The sequence below is a fragment of the Phyllostomus discolor genome, chromosome 5 (genome assembly GCF_004126475.2).
Source record: "Phyllostomus discolor isolate MPI-MPIP mPhyDis1 chromosome 5, mPhyDis1.pri.v3, whole genome shotgun sequence".
Lineage (NCBI taxonomy): Eukaryota > Metazoa > Chordata > Mammalia > Chiroptera > Phyllostomidae > Phyllostomus > Phyllostomus discolor.
In genome coordinates, this window is record NC_040907.2 from 128,452,146 (window position 1) to 128,458,267 (window position 6,122).

General features: G+C 43.9%; 1 non-coding gene and 2 pseudogenes across 1 annotated transcript; all 3 read right to left on the bottom strand.

Annotated features, from left to right (window-relative positions):
• Positions 1 to 274: 274 nt before the first annotated feature.
• TRNAS-UGA lies at positions 275 to 356 on the bottom strand. The gene has a single exon. It is a non-coding gene; the product is annotated as a tRNA-Ser (tRNA).
• A 1,054-nt stretch (positions 357 to 1,410) lies between these two features.
• On the bottom strand, positions 1,411 to 3,165 carry LOC118500826 (annotated as a pseudogene).
• Positions 3,166 to 3,787: 622 nt separating this feature from the next.
• LOC114497098 lies at positions 3,788 to 5,883 on the bottom strand (annotated as a pseudogene).
• Positions 5,884 to 6,122: the final 239 nt, after the last annotated feature.

Consider the following 6,122-nt stretch of genomic DNA (forward strand, 5'->3'; position numbering starts at 1 on the left):
TAGGTTGTGACAGCCTAAAAACTTCCAACACTATTTATATTCATTTTATTTTGCAATGTTACTCTTCACATTGAGGAACAAGATTTTAAAACTCTTAGCTTACTGTTTAGAATGAAGGAAGACTTTTATCTTTAGTGTAAACAGTTTTATGTTTGCAGCACTGATGTTTATTGGCTTTGGCACGCGGACGTTTTTTGTAGGCGCTATGTTGAGCCAGGTTATGAATTCAGGGAATACAACAAAAAGGGAATAAAAGAAGAAGCTACCCGCTTTCCGCAGCGAGCAGGGTTCGAACCTGCGCGGGGAGACCCCATTGGATTTCAAGTCCAACGCCTTAACCACTCGGCCATCGCTGCTACGGAGAAAAGAGGGAGGCGGAGACACTTTAGTATAGTAATAACTACGCGCACGCGCACCAGACCTCAAAACAGGCGGGGCCTACAAACTTCCGGAATTTGGTTGTGAGAGAGTTGCCCGTAGCTGAAGGTTAAGTTGTAGGAACTAGGTCATGGACGCGAAGTAATAGAAACGCTCTAAGAAAATTCCTTTAAATAGGTCGTAGAAACCCTTCGTAGGAAGCCCTTGGCTACTTTCCGAAAATCACAACCGTGTTCGGCTTCCGGTCGCTGACCTGGCTTGTGTTTTCCCGCTTCCCGGTTAGGTCAACAAGAGAGCGGTGAAACAAAGATCCGTCCGGTGTGGTGCTGCGACCCGCGCCCTGGAAAAAGTCTGCGAGCCGATTCGTCCCTCCTGCAGGATTTCCCGCGCTGGTTGCGTCGCTTTGAGCCCGCCTCTTTTTGCGCAGTTGTGGGAGGGGGTGAAACTAGAGTCGTCTGCCCACTGCCGGTGGGCTCCCTGTTCGCAGGCTCCTGACCGTGCAGTTCTTAGTGCTTCACTTTTCCCCAGTGACCCCTTCACCGCCGAGCCCTACTGGAAGAGATCGGGGCCCAAGTGAGGTCTCAGCCTTAAATGATGGGACCTTGGAGGTGGTTTGAGAACAAAGTTCTGCGCGTTAGGTGTGCATTCTATTTTTAAATGCCATTAACACCGGCCCTTGTTGAGTGTAGTGACTTCATTAGGTGCTTTACTTGCATTATTTCCTCAAAGCTGGGGAAGCCGCCTGGGTTTGCACGTCTTTTGCGCACCTCAGAGAACTGAGGCACAGTGTGAGCCGCGGCTCAAAATGTGGCGCGGCTGACACCGGGCGCACAGGGCGCACGCGCAGTTTCTAAGGGATCTTGTGGGGCAGCTAAGCAGCAGGTTCTGTCTGTTGATGGGCAAATTGGGCAAAACGATAGGTGACCTTTACTAGTTTAAATTTCTAAAACTGTGCATGGGAAGCTCACCGTTTTTCTCCTAATGTTGCAGTTCATATTTAAGGGAGGCAGACAAATAGACCTTTTGGAAGGCTGGGTGTTAAATGACCTCACTCGATAGCTGTGTGAATTTTCTTGAAACTTTTCAAAATTATTTTTCTTAAGTTAAATATGGTGCTAAGTGTCTAAGTAGATTTAATTGTGGAAAGGGAGCAAGATACCTGAGAATTGTAAGAGTTAGTTTTATTTAATTTAAGATGGTTAATTTTAGAAATTTTATCTGTTTGTTTTAAAGTTAGCAGATCTACGCGAGTGATCCCAGTTTCTCTGTGAATACCATATGGGAACAAAGTTATGTATGAACTTTTCCAATAGATATTAACCAACAAAAAATATTTTTTGCCTTTTTATCTTGTTCTTAGATTTACATGTGGTCTGAGATAACCTGTAACTTAATCTTTACTATTTTATTAGTTGTATTTTGATTTTGAAACCTTTTTAATTCCCCTGTGCAATTGAATGAAAAACTCTTTCTCCTCCTTTAAAAAAATTTAAAGTACAGCTGTGTTCTTATTCGTAATGAAAAGGAGTGGGAATGAAAGCAACAAACAGGATTTCACCACTGAATATTGTGATGTGACTGTAGCAGCCTTATATTTGAAACCCAATAAGGAAACAGCTGTGTTCCAAAACAGTTAAATCTGCAGGTACAAAAAATGAAGGTATTTAAAAAAAACCTTGAAGCCCATTCATCTTCAGCATCTCAAAGATTAAGCACGTTTTGCTTAGCTGTAATGAAGTGCCGAACACACTATTGCACTAACATTACAGGGTAGTTGCCTATAAAATGCCTTCCCAACTGGGCTGGAGGTTCTTTGTCTCACAGGTTGTCATTCTCCTTTGGGAGAGCAGTTGTCTGAGCAACCTCTAGATCATGCTCATACTGTGCTGCCAAAACTGGGTCCATGACATCCTCCGGTGGGGCAAGAGCAGGCCCCAGAGGCAACAGACTCCAAGTTATGATCTCCAGTTAGTTTTCTAGCAAGCCAGAGGAAAAGGTTTTCAGAGTTGTGGTTCCTTTTGACCGAAATGTTACAGTACTGAATGAAGATTCTTTGGTGGAAGACGCTTGATTTTCTTAACTTCCCTGTTGTTAGTATTCACTTTGTTGCCACAAAACATGATGGGAATATTTTCACATACTTGTACCAGATTTCTATGCTAGTTAGTGTGTTCTTATAAGTAACTCTTGAAGTTACATCAAACACTATCTTGGCACATTGGACTTGGATATAATAGCTGTCCCTCAGTTCACAAAATTTCTCCTGTCCAGCTTTATCCCATACATTGTTAAATGTATGGGATAATTCACCAGTCAGGTGATGTTTCATGAATGGAATTTTTTCAGTACCACCATCACCAACCAATACAATCAATACAACACAACTTGGCATTCTCCTTGGGAAGTCATCATGATGTTACTTCCAGAAGTGCCTCCAGCCTGTCTGACCAAGAGCTGAAAAAATGGTGAAAGTGCAAATCAAATCCTTTTTCTCATCCTTAACCTCTGCCTCCCCTTTTAAAGAGTTCTCTTAACTGCCTAAAAGCTTGACAGTAATGGGAATTGATTATGGTTAAAATAATTCAACCAAAAATTCTACTGTGAGGGGTTTTTGTTTCTGTTTTTTTTTTTTTTTGGTTGTTATTTTTAGATCTGGGCCTGAGAACTTACTCAGAGTGTGTTTTTGTTGAGGGGAAAGGAAGACTGAAAAGGAAAAGAATATATTACAAAAGTCAATGTGTATTTGATGACAACAAATGTGATTACAATTTCTTTGCAACATTTCAAAAGTGAAATACTACATTTAATATTTAATTTTCAGCTCATTTGAGTTAATGTAGGCTTTTCAAAAAACAAAAATGCTTTCTCCCCTGATTTATGATATTGCTAAAATGATCCAAGAGATAAAAATTATTATAGTTTGTATATTTAAAAAGTGTGAATTTCCAGAGGAGTTCTTTTAGCTCTAGCAGTAGGTCTTTAGCGTTGCCATTGAATGCAGTGAGTAGCAAATAAGGGATAGGTAGTAAAATGTATGCATTCCCCCACAATTATAACATAAATATATTATGATTCATGACAACAACATCACAAAACATTGATTTTCAATCATGGACATTTTACTTTTTAAAGATTTCCTGGTAGTTCTGATTGCTTTCTCCTCCACGCCACTCCCAGATTCTGTTCTTTCATGTGGCAGTTTTTATTAAACTAACTTGTGTATGGAAGACAAATGTCTTGGGGTTTTCTCTAAAACTTTTTCTTGATGCCCCTGGCAGAGGTGAAATACTAAAAGGGGTGGGTATGTGTTTAGGAGCAGCAGTATTTCATTTCTTTGTTTTTTAAATGGCAAATCAAAATTTATTTTGAATTATTTCAGTGGGCTTTAAAAATATGTTCTACTTTTAACTTACAATAACACACTGTATATAAAAAGAGAATAGGAAGGCAGGGAGGCTGTGGATCTCTCCCTCTCTGCTTTTCCAAGCATCCCCATCCCTAGACCCCAGCAGGGACCATCCCCTTCCTGCCTTGTGGTGGGATAGGAAGGCATGGAAATGGTGTGTGTGTGTAGGGACATGTGTGTGTATGGGTGGGCATCCATGATGGAGAGTAGCCAAGAATTAAGAGGTCTTTCATCCTCCATCAGAGCTGGCACCTGAGGAGGGGTCTTGAGGGAGCTAAGAGAACCCACAAATGTGCTTCTGGTTATGAGATGGTAGAAGATCCAGCATCCAAAAGTGACCCAGTGACTGGCCCAGCTGAGCTCTGACCTTGTGGCCACTGTATGCCATGCCACAGCCTTGCTCCTCTGTGCTATCATCTATATCAGCATTCAGCTAGCTTTACAGGGAGCTCCCTAAACAAGGAGCCCGGTTAGGCCAGGTGGAAGATGGCCAGGGCCCCAAAGATCAGGTTTTAGGCTCCTACCCTCATGCTCAAGCAATGCTGGTGTGAACAGTCTGGTGGGCACTGTTTGAACAAGACAGGCACCGAGGATCTGGGCCAGGTGCTTCTGGATGACGTGCTTCACATAAGTGATAAATGTCTGTGACAGCAGTACTGCAGGCAGGTGGAAGCGGGAACCAGGCAGGAGGGCGCTGGCTGCATAGGTGACCAGTGTGGCTGAGAGGGTCCCTGGGCAGAGAGCATTCTTGAAAACATATTTAGCCAGTAAGATATGGGCAGGTTCCAACTTGTGACAAATTCCACCATGGGCTGAGGCAGCTCCATGTTCAGTGGCCTGGACACCGTCAGGTCCCATTCCAGGCGATCCTTCTCATCAGTGAAGCCAGCTCCTGCCAACATGGCCGTGGTCTCCAACAGGAAGCCCACAAAATAGTTGCTGAAGTGGAAGGAGACAGCATTCTTGTAGGATCACACAACCTGGCTTTGCATTTCTTGTTTTGAAGGATGTAGTCACCATCAAGGGGGAGAAGTATAGGAAGAGGTAAGGGTCCACGCAGGTGGACAGCACAGGGCACAGCAGGGCCAGCACCAGGCTCCCCACCACCTTCTGTAGTCATCAATGACTCAGTAGGTAAACTTGGACAGCCTGTATGTAGCTGTGGAAGGATGTTCAGGGCCCAAAGACTATGGTGCTCATGAAGTAGAGGTAGCCTATGAACTCCATGGGAGAGGGCACTGTACTCACTTCACCCTGGACCAGGTAAAAGCCCAGAGACACCACCGCAGTGTCTCTGGCCACAGTCAGCTGGGCCCCTTGCATCTTGTGCTGTGTCATGGTGTCCACGTGTACATCTCATCCCTGAGCAGGTTGATGAGGATGGTGACGGAGAGGAAGGCTTTGTGATGGGAGGAATGGTGGCAGAGGAACAGCACACAGTAGCACAGGAGGCTGAGCAGCAAGCATAACACAAACCGCGTGCAGCTGGAAGAAGTGGTAAAACCCATCTGCCACAGTGCTTGAGTGTTTCAGGCAGCATGGCAACCCGCACTTCCAGAACAGGCGGCAGGCAAGGCAGATGGCAAGGAGCAGCCAGATCTGGTCAAGGGCCTGCTGGGCAGTAGGCAGCAGACAGTCCTGTAGCAGCTGCTGGAAAAATTCCTGGAAGCTGAAGGTGGCCATTGCAGCCCCTAGTGGATGGATGGACAGATAAATGCTGAAAGAAACATTAAAGCTAGTTGAATCTGTTTATTTATAAAGAAGGAACTGTGGTCCATGAGTGGCTTGCCCAGTGTGAGATAGCTAATTATGGGCAGTTTTAAGATGATAATTTGTTATATTAGTCTAATGTTCTTACTAGATTTTATTGTCCTCAGGTATTCATTCATTTTAGTCTCTAGCTCAGTGGCATGTAGATCAAGAGGTGTGTTATGTGGCAGTAGATATATCCAAAGTAGGGGAGAGTTGTGAATTGAATGTTGAAGGCCTATGAGATGTCAGATACTGAATATATCATCTTGAATAATTTTTGTTCTTTATTCCAGTATCCATCCTCCCGATTGATGGTGACACTTTAATTTTGCTTAAGGAAGACCACCCCTCCCCATTTGGATGCAACCTTACTTCGACTGTTAAGGTATCCCCTCCTCCTCAGGCCAAGGGGCAAGCATGTGACTTATGTTGGTTTTCCTTTGCTGTATAACAAATTACCATGAACTTAGTGGCTTAAAATAACAAATTTATTATCTCACGGTTTCTTTGGGTCAGTGGAGTATGGTCATGAGCATGGTCCTGGGTAGACTGGTCCTCTACTTAGGGTCTCGCCAGTCTCAAGATG